Source organism: Ostrinia furnacalis, unplaced genomic scaffold (genome assembly GCF_004193835.3).
Source record: "Ostrinia furnacalis isolate ACB-3 unplaced genomic scaffold, ASM419383v2 OfSCF1919, whole genome shotgun sequence".
NCBI lineage: Eukaryota > Metazoa > Arthropoda > Insecta > Lepidoptera > Crambidae > Ostrinia > Ostrinia furnacalis.
In genome coordinates this window covers 142,049-161,335 of record NW_021132158.1, presented here as the reverse complement: position 1 = coordinate 161,335, position 19,287 = coordinate 142,049, and positions in this window count along the sequence as shown.

Sequence of the window (19,287 nt, the reverse complement as noted above, 5' to 3'; positions counted from 1 at the left end):
TAAACTAAGAATGATAAAACTAAAAAAAAAATATAATGTACATTATCATCAAAACTACCAACGACAATTGGTTTGAACGAGTAAGTAGATTTTTTAAATAAATTTTAAATTTTTAAAGTTACTACTTCTTTCCTCATGAACGCGTAGAGATATTAAATTTAAATTCATTTCAAATACACAGCTATGTACCTTAAAGCTGTAACAAAATCAAAGTTATATACTCGGACTTACGGACTCGCACACCTAGGGTTCCGTACAAACCTGTTGTACGGAACCCTCGGTGCGCACATCCGACTCGCACTTGGCTAATTTTCTGCAATGAATTAGCCGTAGTTGGTGATAGCTGAGTCTTAGTACACAGTCGTTGGGATCATTTATCAACGAGTTGAATGCCGAAAAACTGGATAGAGGAACTATTTTTTGGTGTTACGGAAATAACTCGACCTTCGGTGGGAGTAAGCACATTAATTGTATTTGCTGTTACAAAAATAACTCGATATTGAATGATACGATTTTTTCACGAAACCCTAAATTTGTTTCTGTTAAGCTTACATAATTTTGTTTGTTAACTTAATGTCTTTGAAAGAAGCACCTGATTCACACAGGCTTTTTTTGTGTGAATTTTTATTTAACAACCGGTCAAAAGCACTTGCGACCATGGAACGTAGTGTGGGCAGGCCCCCCACTAGGTGGACCGACGATCTCGTGAGGGTCGCGGGAGGTGCCTGGCGTACGACCGATTGTTGTAGACATCCTTGGGGAAGGCCTTTGTCCAGCAGTGGAAGTCATTTGTCGTTTGGCTGAAACGAGATTAGAACAAACAAAATTAATTCCTGATTAAGAAATACCTTTGAAGAATGTTTGGGTTGTATGTAGTTATATGCATGCTATGGTTAATGGTTAAAAGGTAATATAACGTAATAGTACGTCCTTATTGTCGATCTTCTGCACACTCTGGTCCAAAATGAATCAACATTTTTTCCATGATTTTATTTCTGAAGCTCTGTCATACAATAAAAAGAACATAGCGTTATCTACACTGACAAAAACAGGCCCCACTACAAAACGTTGTAAGTTGCAAGCCTCGACAAATCGCGACTCGAGAGCCGTCTCAAATATTATTTCTGTATCATCGCAAGCGTAAACAACTCCTTGACTTGAGTGAACATTGGCCCTACCACAGAATTTTGGATTTTTTACTTAGGCTCTTTTACGTTGCACCCACAATCGTGCGAGTTTTTTCCGGCAAAAGTTCCGGTAACTGACTTACGACTGCATCACGCGTTTCTTCGTCTTTTTGTCCGTGCGTTGCCCGAAATCTTACTGCTCACACTGCTCAATAACCACGGACAAAATATTTGTAGTATTTAGTCCTACCAATATTTTTATGGGTGATATGGTTTTTTAAGGGTAGCTGTAGTTGATACCACGATAAACTAGTGTTCAAATATACTCCACGTAATTATTACTTATCTGTGTTATTACTTAATTAAAATGCTGCGCAAAAATATATATTTTTCCAAAAGCTAAAGACTTTAAACAACTGCTGTATTGTTAGAAGTTTAAGTAAATAATTTAGTACCACTTCAAGGAGTCTTTTAACATTTTTATATTTATCTTGTTGTATAGTTAACTCCTCACGCCTGGTCAGACAGGTTTTTTTTATGTGACAGGAGGCAAACGAGCCGACGGATCACCTGATGGTAAGTGATTGCCGTCGCCCATAGACATAAAGAGCCCCGAATGTCCCTTCGTTAGTCAATCTCGACTATGCATAATCACAAATTCAGGAACTACTTATGAGGTAAGCTTATCCTTGAACAAAGCAAGTAACAGTTTTTAGGGTATGAAACAAAAAACAAAACTCTTAGTAGGGGTAATAATGATAACAAGTTGACTTTTATTTGCTCAAGTATTTAGGAAGAACGGTACGTGACTTGGAATATACTATAGGGGTTTCAGACGTTATTGGGTATTAGATACCAGTATATGCCAAATGCCAAGCCATTTCCAAGAATGCTATTGCCATTGTATTTTAACTATGGCTTACTATGTTTTGTTGTGTTCCAGAAAAATGATTCGATAATATAAGGATCGAGTTGCATTGTTCCACGGAGGTGGAATGGGGATGTTGCCTGGGTCAAAAAGCAAGAGTTTTAATTAGTCCGTCAGTTAACTTATCAAAAAATACTCTACACGTATTTTTCACTTTTTCAAACTAATGAAAATTTAAAGAGATAAAGCGCCCCAAAGTTCATAAGAAGAGGCCCGTGACGTCAACGCTTGCTTAAAAATGCCGCACGTTGTGACGTCGTGCGCAACTTCAACGCACCATAACTATGTAATTATTTGTTAGATTGACAAATAAAAATATATGTGTCCAATATTTTTTGATATTAAACATTACGGACTAAAAAAAATTTTTTAGGCAACTAGCCTATTGTGTACAGCAATCGTAATCATTTGGCAGCTCATAACGTACGATAAAGTCAGTTAAACAAAGCGTTTGGCAGAATAATTGTATGTTAAACTGTCAAAATGATTACGATTGCTTTACACAATTCCACCTCTGATCTGTATCATCTGGGATCATACTCCGTAATGAGTGACTATATCTTTCTCTCTCTCGCTTAGGCTTTACACGAAAATTGTACCTAAATATTATAATCGATTTTGTCAGTAAATATAAACCGATAATGCTCATACCTTTAATCTGTTTTATGATACTCATAGGTAATGGATTAATACATATTATGTATTAAATGTCCCCATTTCAATTTCTCCAAAATAAGTAACATAAGGGAGAGTCCGCTAATTTGGACCAGTTTTTTTCAATCCCATTTTACACATAGTTTTCTTTTGTTTTTGCTAATGTCCATGGTATATAATAAAAGATACATTATTCAACTTACTATTTCATAAGTATTAATTAACATAATTGTTGTATATTTAGCACAAATCAACAAAGTACGAGTTCAGAGCTTCGGTCCAATTTAGCCAACCGGTTCGATAATTTGTACCACAGGGTTACTAAATTGGATTTCAATAAATTTCAAGCCTTTAAAAAAACTATGGCAAAATATTATACGATACATTCTTAAAAAATTAGGAAACGAAGAGGAACAGTACTTAATAACATAGACAATCGATATTGTTTTACTCGTTATCACGATTTTGAGTACAAGTTTTGTAATTCCAATTATCGTAACGCACACTTGTACCTAATCTACTTTGCCAGTCTTTTGCTTTCATTTATTGTTAGTCAAACATAACTACGCTATTATAACTTCAAAATATGATTTACTAAAAAAAATTTCAAAATCCTTTGGTAAAGTTCCATACAACTTGATGTGGTACAATTTAGCCGACTAGGTGATAGTGCTTTTAAAAAATCGGTAAAAAATATAGCTTATAAATACCGAAAAATGTTTCAAATAATTGTAATCCACACTAATTTACGCTTCTAAATAATATATTAGAAACACCCTGTGATTAAATTTAACAAAATTACAATCTAAACATGTATTGTCAAAAGTTAGTTGAAAACAATGAAAAATAACTTTTCAAAATAAAACACACGTGTTTGTTGTCACGGCAAAAACCACATGGCCGATATTAATTGATTTTAGTTGTGTATCGCTGAGTGTTGCAATTACAGACATTCAATAAATACTTTAAGAAATATGAGGGTGGTACAATTTACCCGGCGGTACAATATACCGAACTCTCCCTACAGAGTATTGACAAAGGCAATAAAAACAATGAACGAAATACATAGAATAAACCGCCTATAAAAGTTATGGTGACTACATCAAGCTAAACTATGTGGTGTCCTGACTTGCTTGATTTAAGGTCTTATGTCCCCTGGATGGGGAGGATGACGTCCACAACAGTCCTCCATCGCGTTCGGTCTTGAGCTTCATCAATCATTGGTGTAGACCTATGTTCAGCAGTAGACGTCCTGTGGCTGAAATTATGATGGAAAGTATGTATGTTAATACAACTTAGATAGTTCCATCTGAAATGGATGCTTGTATGCTTTTACATTTTCGCAATAATATACACTTTGATAAGAGATCCTTAGGGGTCGATAAAATATCAATGCCATTTATCTAAAGAGAGAAAATAAAAAATGGCGGGCTATGAAAAGAAAGGCAAAGCCAGAATAAAGGATGAATTTATTGATCATATTTTACTGGAGTCTTAAATTGCTTTGAACATTGGTATTTATGACAAAAAGTAAACGACCTTTTCATGAAATAAACGAACAATTTTGTGATTTCGAGAACTTTGAATTTCATTACCATGACTGACAGATATCTTTTTTTTTTTAAATACCTCCAGATAGGCAGTGAAAAATTGCAACAAACGTGTGCAAAAATTAAAATCGACGGTTGCATTGCCTTAAAATACTAAAATACAGTGAATTTTCACAAACATTTGGCTAATAAAACAAAAACGCATCTAATTTTCTTGAAAACTATAATGTCATTGACCCTACCTCGATTGCATTTCCAGCGACATAAAAACAAAAATGGCATCTGATCGGGCGATGAAAAAACAAAATAGCATCTGATCCGCGATAAAGTCATTCACCCCGCCGAGTTATCACAGTTTTTATTAGCATTGTACCGCAACCATCCGAAGATAAAGCTAACCATCCATAAATTGTAATGGCTCCCCATCCCATTTATCAGTGAGATCGTTATTGAATCCTACTGTTTGGCGCAGACGGGCGATTAATCGCAGAAACGATTTGTCTGAAATATGAGTGACAGTGGCGGGAAGCGTTTATTAATAAACTGTATTTGATATAGCAATAAATAATACACAATAGTTTTGGTTGACATAGTTATAAAAATTTGTTTTCATTTGTATAAGTTACCACAGAATTATTAACGCCCATTTTTAATTTTCTTGAGTGATTGTTGCTAAGTTCTGACAGTTAAGTAAAAGTAAAAAAAGTGTAGACTCTTCAAATTATAATTCCAATGGAGATATAATTCTAATTAAGATATAATTCAAATTCTGAAAAATACATAATTTTTAAAAATTATCTGAATGCAACAATCCCCGAGTTATTAGTTCTTCAATGTTTCCAGTTTCTCGCTCTATCGAAGGAACGACTATAAAAAGTACTTTTATGACCAAACGAAGATTTCCCAACGTAAGAAAAAAGATGCAACTACCGTAATTTTTAGTACTTTAAAAAGTCTCCCGTCTACAACCGCCCGACTAATCTTACGATCGTTTGTCGACACAGCTCTTGGGGTGTCGGTAATCCGATCCGAGCTTATTATCTCGAAATATAATGAAACGCCACGATGCAATCTGGCTTAGAGTAGGCGCACACCGTTGATTTTTAGTTGGCCGATAGTTGTGCCCGATTTTAAATTGTACGAAGAATCGGCCAAATCGAATCGGCATAGTGTGCGCACTCCCATACATGCCCCTACTGATCAACTGCCCGACTAAACTATCGGCCGACGAAAAATCAACGGTGTGCGCCTACTCTTAGGCTGCAATACGATGCGCTGTGTTTTGGGGTGGGTGTACCACAATCATGTACGCCATTGAGGGAAATGTATGTATGTAAATGGCTAAGATGCGCGCCATGATACATATCTCGTAAAGTCCGGTCGCCGAGTACGTAGAATTTCGTCCAATGACCCCAAGCTACCCATCCTTATCGGACCAGACTTTAGAGCTGATGGCCGCTGGGGCAGAAAAGTTCTCGAATGGCAACCACGGGCCGAAAGACGTAGTGTGGGCAGGCTCCCCACTAGGTGGACCGACGATCTTGTGAGGATTGTGGGCCGCGCAGGACCGGTTGTTGTTCAAGTCCTAGTCCTTTGGTCCAGCAGCGAACGTCACTAGCTGAAAGTAACGATGAAAATACGTCCTAACATAAAACAATTGTGGTTCGTCTACAACACCCCTTCTAGCAGTCGCTAGTCTACTCCCCTCTGCAATTTGAGACAGGAGCTTATTTATCCCGAAATATTGCTCGCAGCAGTGCAATCTGTCAGAATTGGTGCGTGACCAGAGCACTAATGCTGGGGGATTGTAACCCTTATTACAATGCAGTGTAAGTAGTAAGGCACTTACAGCAATTGCCGTGTCTGGTACGGAATACCTGAGGATCTAGGGTTAGGAGTCAGGGTAAGGGTGTAAAGCAAAATACTTTTGTCTTGAGCATTTTTCATGATATAGAATCCGTTCAGAACGACGTCGCAACGGCCGACCGCTTTAAGCGACGCATGTTTTTGATTTGGATACACAAACCATTCAATTTTCTATCTGTGCGTTCGATTTGCTGCTTCACTTAAGCAAGCATTGTTTGTGAATACGGGCGTTAGTTTCTGAGAGATATGGTCTGAGGTGGAATTGTGTAAAGCAATTTGACAGTTCATAACGTACGATAAAGTCAGTTAAACAAAGCGTTTGACAGAATAATCGTACGTTATGAACAGTGAAATGATAACAATTGCTTTACACAATTCCACCTTTGGTCATACAAAATAGATTTGTTTTATCAGCTCTTTAATGCATTAAAGATAACCTTGCGCTCACCTGAACATATAATAATATTTTCACATAACGGCCTTTCTTAATCTGCTCTCACCTTAGAAAAAGATTTTTAGACCCAATTATACAATTTAATTTGCCCTCACAAGCATTTCGTACGTGAACTCCGCGTACCCCAAAACATGTGATATTTCTAAACAAAACCGCGAAGTTTCACGCTCCAATACCCACGAATGGATTCTAACAAACACCCGCATATCAAGCAGGGAGCCAAATGACATCAAGGGCGAAGCCACATTCTCTTGAGACCCTGATACTCGTATTTTGGCATGTATCTAAGGGGTGGGGCAGACGCACGATTTTTATCTTTGGCATTAACTTTGACGCAATGGGGTAACAAAGTTTGAGTGGAAACCACGTAGTTTCCATCACATCCATTCGTAGTTTTCACGCTATCCACTACGTACTGGATAGCGCAGCGTGAGACGTCGACAAGGTGGACCGTCCGTCGACCTCATAAAGATAGCAGAAAGACGCTGGATGCAGGCCGCTACCAACCAGTGATGACCTATGTTCAGCAGTAGACGTTTTGTGGCTGAAATGATGATTATGATGATATTTAATAAACTTGATTCTTTTTCTTGAAACGCATATCGCAGACCCAGACAACATATAAAAACGAATTATGGTAATATCTACTTCAAGCATTCATACTTGAGTGACGTTAAATAATTCAGGCCTGTAACTGTTATCAGCCCCAATCAAATATTAATATTTGGATTTTTGAAATATCTATAATCTATTTAATTATTTAAGCATTTTTCATAGCAAATAATTTGCAAATTATCAAATAGACAGGTCAGCATTTCGTGGGATTTTAAACAGAATGAGTAGCATTTCTATTACTGCCCTAACACACACTATCGAGCATTCTAACTTGATCCCCCAATCCATACATTGACTAAGACCGCAAAGGTCTCATTACACTGGACAGTCACTCTTTTTAAAAACTATTTTGCTTGAGCCATATTTTGTGTATTCTGCGAGGAAAAAATGAAGCTTCGGCAGCTCAGTAGAATATGGTTAGTAATTCGCTAAACATAATATTACCTTTTAGAATATTATGTTCATCTTCGAAGAGGGTTTAATATATCGCTTATAGAGGGTTTACCGTACGTTTTGATAGCAAAGTAAGAAAAGTTCGATGTTCGAGACGAGGAGATCCGTAAACGAACTAAAGTCGCTGGTATGGTCCGACGGATTAGCAAGCTGAAGTGGCAATGGGCAGGGCACATAATACGCAGAACTGACAGTCGATGGGACAGCAAGGTTTTCTCTGGAGTAGAAGCCACATACCGGGAAGCGCAGCGTAGGACGTCCACCTACAAGTTGGACCGACGACCTCATAAAGGTAGCAGGAAGGCGCTGGATGCAGATGCACCAACCGGCCTTTGTGGAAATCATTTGGGGAGGCCTATGTACAACGTTCTGCAGTGGACGTCCTATGGCTGAAACGATGATGATGAAATGTTTCAAAAGAGAACAGAAATGGAATAACGGAATTCGTACCTACAGTAATAATAGTGTAAAACAATCAACAAAAAAGATACACGATAGTGGAAGCGCTCTGCAGTAATAGCCTTTAATATTTTGCGGTCGTCGAATTTAGTTTTAAAATTTCGTAAATGCGACGCAAAAGCCCATTTAGTTCGGCCAAAGTTATATTGGCGCGTGTAAAAGTGCCCCTTACAGACTGAAAATAAACTTTTGCCATATTTGCTGTGAGTTTTACCGCAATTGTTGAATAAATAATAATTTATTGTCTCTTTTTAGTCTATTTTGGTAAGCCGATAAAACTCGACCATGAAAATCCATTTGAATATTATTTTACTTTTAACGATTTTAGTATTGTTTACCATTAAATGGATTTTTAAATGCGGACGTTGCGTGTCGTTTTCTTATAATTATGATTATTGAAAACGATACATCATGGCCAGAGTGAAATGGTTTATTGATTCATTTAAATCAATAAAGGTAAATTAAATGTCCCTCGATTTTCCTACTTTTTCCTACCTAGGTAATCGAATTAAAGACATACGAATTCTCACAATCATGTCTCGGGCGCAAAATCCACAATCCTCATCGTGTGTCGGTTCCCGTTGAAAACCAGCTTCTCGACATAACGTTTGTGTTATGTCGCGAATATTGCTGAGGCGCCTCTTCAGCATAGCTTCTAAATTTGAATAATGACTATGTACTGAATACTTTATAATAGGTATGCTGAATAAAGTATTCTTAATCTATTTTACTGCAACTAGCTACTTACAAGATGCTTCAAGCAAACTTACCTCGTGACACGTTCTTAAAGTGTGTGCAGACATTTTTAAAATGGCCGAGATAGAAAGCTCTCAAGATTATCTCTGAAGGCAGGCACGATCAGATAAGGACTGTCCAGTCAGCGTCTTGCAAATGGCACAGTTTAAAATAACAAGTAGTAAAACATTTCCAATGCCTTCATCTTTACCACACAGTAAGACCCGGTTTCAAAGCGAAGATGAGAGAAGATGTGCTTGAATTCACCAGAACCAATCAGATTTCACGTTGATCGATTGGTACGTGGACGTCCTATGGCTGAAATTATAATGATGATGATGATGAATCAGATTTCGTTATTTACACATTCACCTCTTCACTCAGCTACAATTCGGAAATCTGATTGGTTATTATTAATTTTTTTTGGTAGAATGGACGAATAGTTTTGGAAATTGGACAAAAAATAAAGGAAAGTCAAATAAAACATCGGCTTGGTTCTAAACATCTAATTCATACAAGATAATAAGTAATTATTATCTTTCACCAAGAATTCGAAAAAGGGTTATTATGAATTTATATGAGAGAATTGTAGATGAATCCTCAATTGTAAATCAGTTAGTTTTGATTGTATTCAAGTGTTGCTCATCGGACTAAACATTTTGGCATCATATTTAGTTTTATTAGGTGCGATTTAGCAACTAAATTACATTCTAATGTGCGGTCTTTATGTATCGAGATGCTAAATACAAACATTACTTACTATTCCCATTATACTGTGGCTATAGTAAAGGCAGACTGACTGGACGCTGGATGCAAAGTTCTGAACGTTTACTCGAGATAAATGAGGTCTTATTAAAGTTTTAAACTCAGTTTCTTGAAGGATATTTTACCAGCTCATTACAATAATATTATGTGAATATCAGTAGTACATCAAGTCATAAGTACCTGATAACGATAGTGACTAGAAAGATTTCATTACATACCTGAAATTTCCAATACCATACAAAAGCTTAAATTTTTCACTACATCTTTGACACTTTTAAAATCTTCCTTTGGGTTGCTATCAGACAGTGTCCTAAGTCGATAAAAAATTTAAGAAAATTTTATTAATTTTATTTATTCGGTGGGACAGATTCTACAATAAAATTAACCAATACGAGTATTACCATCTGATTGTAAGTCATACATTATTATTGATCTAAAATGGTGCACGCTTAATCAGTCATAACATCTATGATATTCGCTCGATTCATCGAAATCGTATATATCGTCTATTTTTTCCATTAAATATTTAACGACTTTTAAACCCTATCTAAATAGTCTAAACAAACAAAAAAAAATACTTTGACACAAGTGACCAATAAAACTTTATATTTTCCATTTAACACTCAAAGTAATTCATAACGTCCTCCACACGTTTTTCACTAAAGCAATTCAAACAAACACCAACTCCATCATGTATTCATTACTAGAACCGGAGCCAAATAAAACTTTCCGGTTGTGGTTGAATCAAATTCCCAGCAAATGAGTAACAGCTCTATAAATCAATTATGGAGGAAACTCGTTTGTTCGGCCGATGTAAATTACAATTTGTACCTCTGCACGCCCCTACTACCCTCCCTTAAACGATTTGGGAAGTATACGAGTACATGTATGGCAGTAAACAATAGACTGAAAGACCCATAATAGCCAGTTTTCAGATTCTCGAGAACTATCAAGTATAAAATAAAATAAAATTTAAAAACTAGAGCGTATCGATCAATTACCTCAATTGGGATTGGAACAAATGAGCTACGGTGATATCATGAAGAACCAGTATTATGTTTTCTACGATAAGGCATCACTATGTGTATGTAGGCAATAGTTGACAACGCATCATGGCCCTGTTAATAAGTATACNATTTATTAGTCTACGTCTATTAGTTTCGACGTAATTGTTGAACAAAGATACCCCTTCCCAGCGGTTTCCATAGCGCACGGGACATGCGAAAATGCACTGCCTGAAAGAATCACACAACCTATTCCGATTACTATGGAAACCGCTGGGAAGGGGTATCTTTGTTCAACAATTACGTCGAAACTAATAGACGTAGACTAATAAATTTACATTCGTTTTGTAGAATAGCTCAAATACTAAAAATACAATGCAAATAAAACATACCTTAACGACCTGGTTTTTCTTGTGTTGGAAAATAACTGAAAAAGAAATGAAAAAAGTAATGTATTTTTCTAATTAAATCCATTCTTACTCCCATAAAATGTACGAAATTTGTGTCTGTTTTCTTCTTCTACTAATAGATAATTTTATTGGCTATCGTATGATATAAAATATTTGCATATTAATGTTAAGCTAACCACGCATTCACTTGTTTTTTAAAGAAGAGGTGTAAACTAAAAATTTAAAACTTAAATCGATGTAATTTTTCGAGAAATGGGTCAGGCCCCAAATTTTGAAGTATTTTTATCGATAAAATTGTCCCTAGATTTTGCCCTTAAAGTTTGATCACTACAAGCCCGGACACACTGTATACAGTGTGAGTCACGTTAAAGTGTACATATGAAAATAGATGAAACTAGACCTATTTTTATCGACAAAAAAGAGGTCAAAAAATTTTTGAAATTTTTTTTTAATTTTTTATAGAATTTTTTTTCTTCAAATTACTTATTGTAAAGAAAACGTAATAACTTTTAAACTAAGCGGTATATCCTGATAAAATAAAAACAGTAATAATGCTAAATAACAGGCGATACTAAAAAAATACATAAAATATACAAAAAAGGCCAACAAATAATAAAAAAATATACTTTTTGAAAAAAAATTGCTTTTAAATTCGTGTTTTTTTGGTTATTTGATAAATTTCTTCAAAAAATGCCCCTATAACCGGTGGTTTTTATTACTTTGTATTATTCTCTATCGTATTACCTTCGTAAAACCAAAAATCGCATGTCTCTATGCCTATCACAACGTTTGCAATGATCGTTTGAACTAAGCCTCTCCGGGCGCGCCATTCAACGCTTCGTTAACAACGAAACTGAAAATGGCTCTACATTTGTAATTTTGATAAAGACAAGTTAGATTTCAAATAAAAACAAAAGATTTCGAAGTAAAATAAGCATTTTAGTTAAAATTAAAATTGTCTCTACATGTAGCGGAGAATAATGTTGTGGCAGGCCTTTGTTCAAACGATCATAGCAAATGTTTTGATAAGGATAGAGACATGCGATTTTTGGTTTTACGAAGGTAATACGATAGAGAATAATACAAAGTAATAAAAACCACCGGTTATAGGGGCATTTTTTGGAGAAATTAATAAATAACCAAAAAAACACGAATTTAAAAGCAGTTTTTTTTCAAAAAGTATTTTTTTTTATTATTTGTTGGCCTTTTTTGTGTATTTTATGTATTTTTTTTAGTATCGCTTGTTATTTAGCACTATTACTGTTTTTATTTTATCAGGATATACCGCTTAGTTTAAAAGTTATTACGTTTTCTTTACAATAAGTAATTGGAAGAAAAAAAATTCTATATTTTTTTTTTTAAAAATCTCAAAAAATTTTTGACCTCTTCTTTGTCGATAAAAATAGGTCTAGTTTCATTTATTTTCATACTAGCTTTCCGCCCGCGGCTTCGCCCGCGTGGAATTTTGTCTGTCACAGAAAAACTTTATCGCGCGCGTCCCTGTTTCAAAAACCGGGATAAAAACTATCCTATGTTCTTTCCCGGGACTCAAACTATCTCTATGCCAAATTTCATCAAAATCGGTTGCGAGGTTTAAGCGGGAAAGCGTAACAGACAGACAGACAGACAGACAGACAGACAGACAGACAGACAGACAGACAGACAGACAGACAGACAGACAGAGTTACTTTCGCATTTATAATATTAGTTGGGATGTACACTTTAACGTGACTCACACTGTATAACAAAAGTCTTCTAGGTCGTGAATCGGTACTGTTTCGGAGATATTTTGTTCTAATTTGATCCTCTTTCACCACAAATATTCAATTATAAAAATAAAATTCCAAAACCAAAACGTACTCAATTTTCGAACCGCTCGCACCAAAAAATATCGAGCACGTTCCCAAAAACTGGTGGTACGTCCTCACCCCGTTGACAGGATGATTATTTATAACGGCATTAAGGTTTTCTCGCGGTGGAATATTATGTCAATACATCACCAGCGCCGCGTGTGCGGGCGTTCTGATATGTGTGATACAATAGCGAGTGTTGTACAGAATCGGATACCTGATTCTATAAGTTTTTAGTGGATAGGAATCCTAACAATGTAAGATTTCTATAATTAACATCAATCACAAATTAGCGCGCTCTGAAAAGGCCCCACATATAGAATTTAAACCCGCACTGGTCTCACTGAGTATGAGTGGAGTTAACCCACAGTTGTATAATAAATGGTAGTATTAAAGATTTATCATGAATTTTATAAAGATTTCGGACCGAGGAGAGTAGCTAAATAACTAAACTAATCTAAATAACAGTTGATTTTCATAAACATTTTCAAATTCCATTTCCAAAATGTAATTCATTTGTTGTGACGTATCTAAAAACAAAAGATTGTTGACATTGCTTAAACATAAGTATTTATTCAACTTTTTAATCATGCAGATTATTTACGAAAGGTCACAAAGTACCTAAAATGTGAATCAAATAGTTTATTAATTTAACCTGCCGTATTTTAAGCTCTGAATAGTCCCCAATAACAATGTTGGAGTGAATAAAGTTATTCCAACACATAAACCACTTACGAATTTACCACCGAACCCCCGTCACTGTTTTATCAACTTTGTTTTTCAGTAAAAATGTGTAATTGTAATTAGTTTTAAACTTTGTTGATTTTTTGTTATTAGTTGTTTGTAACTGATGACATTGTTGTTTTAATTTTGTTTGGTATGGGTTAGTATTTCAATTGTTTTGGAATGCTTTTTAAAAATACATTTGCGTTGTTAAAAACGTTGATTTTAGTTTTTGTGCTTTATACCGTGTGGTAGCTTTAGTAATAACAGTTATTAATAAGTTGACTTGAACCGAATATAGTTAAATGGAATAAATTCGTTCAAATTTCAAGTTTAGTGACAAAACTTCGACTAACTTGTAATTATTCATGACATTCACTGAATTGTTGACACTGTTTTAGTGAATGAATTATTAAGCACCTATCAAACGCTAGGTAAGAATTCTAAAGACGTTGTAGAAAACTAGAAAGAAACTCTATATTTGGGACTAACTTATACATAAATTACAATATCAAAGAAGCTCAATTAGAATACCACATACCTAGTACGCTTTTACACTTAGTAGCAGAACTTTTTATTTTGGGAAAATTATGCTACGAGTATGTAGGTATGTAAAATTTCCAATGATATTTTTGTATTTCGAATTTCTTATTATCTCTTATCTTCAAAACTTCGGTTCTCCGTAGCTTAAGGGTCAAAATAGTCATCTGGAAAGGTCGTAGATTCAAGTCCCACCTTAGACGACGGTTCCAAGTTTTAAATCATAATATTTAGATACCCAATCCATCTCAGCAGCACGTGAGAAGTGTCGGCTTAATCCTCCATTTTTATCTGCCAAATTAGCCCATATAATTATGCCCAGAGGCACGAAAACGACCGAATGGTAGAAGTTCTCTTGCGATGCCTATAAAAGGAACTGTAAATATGCCAAAGTACATAAAAATCTGAGATTCAAATAGTCCTGGATATATAAGGGTTAGAGAACGTCGTGCTCCTGCAGTAAAGACAATATGTCCTGATGATGATGATATTTTAAAAATATCAAAAGTTTAGTACTTAAAGATAAACAATGATCCTTTGTCTGTACTCGCACAGGCACGACAGTCGGACGTAACATTCATCACTGGAACAGTCTCACAGTTATGAGACATTTTTTGGGACAAAAACTTTGATGTCTCTGGCGTTTAGATCCACAGAGTAGAGATATAAGTTGATTATCGAGATACGTCCGCCTTTTGTATCGACTCCCTGGGTTGTCTAGAAGAGACCGCTTCCTAGGAATGAGACCGCCTAAATGAAGTCACCAATAACCGGCAACTTGTATTTTTTTAATTCAGAATAGGGAAGCTGATGGAAAGTGATGATAGGTGGAAACAATCTTAACCTGGAATCCTGAACCACAGAGGAACTGGCTATCTTACCTCCAACTGCCGAAACACAAGAATATTAACATTTACGCTATGGTGACAGACTTCGGTAAGGTAGTGGTAACCTGGCGAAATTAAAACAAGCCCTATCACCAACCAAATTGAACAGAAAAATCTGCCCTCACCGGGAGTTGAACTCGGGACCTCTGGATCTGAAGTAGGTGGTCTTTCTACTAGACCAATTACAGATACTGTTGCATTATTGGTGTTAACTACCTTATTTACTGTCTGAAAGTTTAAAATGAATTGTTAAACCAGCTTCAAACCTATTTGTCAGCTGAAACTGCTTACTCTGTGTCCCTCCGTCCAAGCCGTGCGGTCGTTATGCGTTAACGCGAAATAAATGTGCAACCGGGAGGTATTTCACTTCATTTGTAGTAGTTTTGTTTTTGTGGCGGCTAACGGCGCGAGCTTGCGTGGAACCTATGGTGGAACGGATCGGTATTAAGCTCAAGACACATGGAGTTGACGAGCGGAGAGAGGAAAAGCGGTTCTATTTGACTTTTGGTACGGTTTCAATCTGCTTGTCTACTTGACTACAAAGTGTGTTGCTGTCTATCTCAGCAATGTAACGAAATAGTCGCATAGTGTGACACAGATCACGAACATCAGATCCGAACTACGAGTACATCAGCCAAGTCAAATGGTTAACTTTAATCTAGCGAACTACGAATGCTTAGGTACTGTACTTTTTTCAAGATTCTTTTACCTTTTTTTTGTCACCTGTCATGTGCTGTCATGTCATTGTACTGGAACTTCGAACTCGTCATGTATTATTCTGATTGCGTTGTAAGTCCAATGGCAGCTTAACTTTCCCACGGGACGAACTTGGCATTGAGTTTTTTAGGAGTCAAGTTGATCTACAGTTGGCAGAGCCAGCTAAATTCCGGTCGCCGAGCAGATAGAATTTCGTACAATGACCCCAAGCTCGCGACAGCACGCGCGAGCGATAAGGATGAGTAGCTTGGGGTCATTGTACAAAATTATATCTACTCGGTGACTGGACTTTACACAGGTGTTACAGCTGGGATCAAGGTGTAAGGATAGTCGTGGTAAAACTCTATATCGCTCCCGCTAGCGCTCTTGTCTGAGTAGAATAGGCCTAGGTTTTGTTACTTCCACTGCTAGGCTGCGTTTTACTACGCACTTGGAAAGGGAATGGCTTTCGAAGAATAAAATGCGGATCTGTTCTGGATAAAAACGTAACAATGACTTTATCCGTGATTTTTCTTTGTTTTTCATCCTGTTGTAGGATCATTTAGATTAAATTCAATGTCAAGAAGTTACTTAGTTAATGGACTTTTCATGTAGCAGAAATTATGTTTAGACAAAAAGATTCACGTGAATAATAAAATTTGGTAATTGACTACATAAACTTGTACTCGTAATTACAGGGTACAACTCGTGAAGGAAATTAAATACAATTAAAACTATTCTTTCTTACTTTGAAATTAATTCAATTAAGATTTTTAATCTGACTTGCGGCCGCCCGCAACTTCGTACGCGTGGAACCCGTTTTACCCCCTTAGGGGTGGAGTGTCGTAAAATCCTTTCCTAGCGGATGCCTATGTCATAACATCTACCTGCATTCCAAATTTCAGCCCGATCCGATGAATTATATAGGTACATATATTTATATTTTGGTATCGTATAAATTCATGACGTGATGATAATGGATAATTGTATTTTGACAGCACATAAAAAGTAAGTATGTCATTTGATTAGTAAGTGAAACACTCTAATATACCTGAAGTTTAGTAAAATATTAACCCGTCTTGCCAGCGTGGAGAGTATAGGTCAAGCCCTCTATTTGCTGCTGGTTTAGAAAGGGTGTGCTCCTGCAGTGGAGACTAAATGGCCTGTTGACGATGATGATCATGACGAAAATTTACAGGTATACCTATAGTAACCAAGTTTATTTTTTTCAGCGACGTGGTGGAAGAGATTGAGAGCCGTAAATGGAGATGGGCAGGGCACATTGCACGGATGAACCGGGATCGCTGGGCCAGAAAGACCCTGCAGTGGAGACCCCGTAACAACACCCGCGGCAGGGGAAGACCGCCTAAACGGTGGACAGATGACATCCGGCAACAGGCTGGAGTGAACTGGATGCGTGTGGCCAGGGACAGAAGTCGGTGGAGTGTTGAAGAGGAGGCCTATGTTCGAAGGCGAACCCCAAGGCTGCTATAGATTATACAATAGATTTTTTTTTAATATAAGGTGAATAATAATTGCACCTCCATTTTCCGCTCACAGCGCCCAATATCGCTTACATTATTACAGCACCGGCCAAACCTGATAAAACGTTTATCGGATATTCATTAACGAATATTTAATGTATATCCGATTAATATTTCACCCGATATCGAGTACCAAATGAGCAATATATTATTTGTAACGGAATATTATATGGAAGTTAAGTGAATTTCATGTGCACTTTTAGTTACATTTATATTTGCATTCTGTTTAATTTTCGATACAAGTTTCAGCCCGCAGCTCTGTGTGCCTCATCCTGTCACAGTCTTCATGTTTTATCTAAAAACATTGTAAGTATTTCTTATCAAAATCGTGTTACTTATAATCCTAATGAGTTTCCTTTACTTGCAATCTTTTTCTTTCTGTTTTGAAACAACAAATTGGAAGGCTGGCAATACTATGATGTCCAAGGTTTATGCTGCAGTGTAAAGGCAATGTTTTAAAATATAGGTATCTTTTTCGTAATTTTTCTTAACATTTTGTTTTATGGGGCAATTCCGTGTACAATGTCTTCATCCCGTCAAACCTGCACTCAGGTCCCTCTATACCTAATTTCAAGGGTCCATAATGACTAATATAAATGCAAATACGACGCGGGAAGGTGTCCCCGTAACCTTTGTCTCGAGTTGGGGTATTGCCCCAACTTTTAGTGGCAAACTTGGGAGATTAGAGCCAAAAGATGACAGTTTCATGACCCTACCAACTCGCAAGTTTGTTGGCCCAACAAGGTAAGGTATACTTCGAACTTTGCTTCTTTAAGATTTTGTACAAGCATGTTTCATGGAAATTGTAACGTTTTAAAAAAGGTGACCTTAAAACTAGCTTATTTTAAATCCTGCTACGAATTATAACGAACGCATGATACGATTAGCCAATTTTATCCGGTCGGATATCGCATTTTCAAAGAATTACCTCAAAATGTGTTGGGTTTAAATTCTACATAAAATGAGATCGAATCTTTTCAGAGAATCGAGAATGTTTGTGGACTTACCAAGAGTCCAGGATATACGAGGGCGGCTGAAAAGTTTTGAGCCTAAGTATCTTCAAGTGTTATTATTGACACGCACTGCATTAATTATTTTTGCCTTCTTAGTATACATTTTTATCAGCATTTTTAACACCCTAGGCTCAAAACTTTTCAGCCGTCCCTCGTACATACATAAAAATAATAAATAGAGTGATACTTTTACAGTTTGCATGCCAAATAGCATTAAGTTCACCTTATGTACTGTGATTTATGTGCATGTAAGTATTAAGTAAATAAATACTTAGTTCGTTTTGTACGCTATACTTAATCAACAAACTCTATTATTCGAGGCCAGTAAAAGGGCAAGATGTTTGGTGAATCCACGTCGGCTCGCTCGGTAGTTGTTGATCCAATACAAACAACTTGAATTGCAAAACAACCCGGCAATCGATACCATAGATAGTTCAGCTTCATCAACTCTATAGCTGTTACGACACTCTCTATCGATTAAAGGATGAAGCACACTTATCGATCCCGAAACGGATGGTGAGGCGATTAGTATTCTTTGTATGAAAGTCCATACTGCAACGCTCACTTATCCGCATAGTAACGTAAACGCCTCGCCTCGCGGTTTACAATGTGGCGAAAGACGATACGGTGTTGATCTCTTTCCGGGTTGATAAGTGTGCTATGACCTTAAAACTACAAGGGAGAAGCACTTGGCAGGTGTGATCGAGGTCAAATATCCAAAAACATGATCAGCTGGCCGAAGGAAGAACGGAACGAACTAAACAAGATAACAAATGGATTAAATTACATTTGAAATTACTAATTGGACAACAAAAGGTACAAAGAAGAAAGACGTGGTATTGATTTTTAAGTGATCTGAAGTTCAAGCGTAGTTGTATTGCGTTAAAAATATTCGTTTACTACCATGACGCTGGTGTAGTGACGCGCCATTAAGAAGCGTACACTGCATTGGCACATTACACAGGGTGTATATGTCATAACATGCTGGTAAGCAATGACGGCTTACACTGGCAA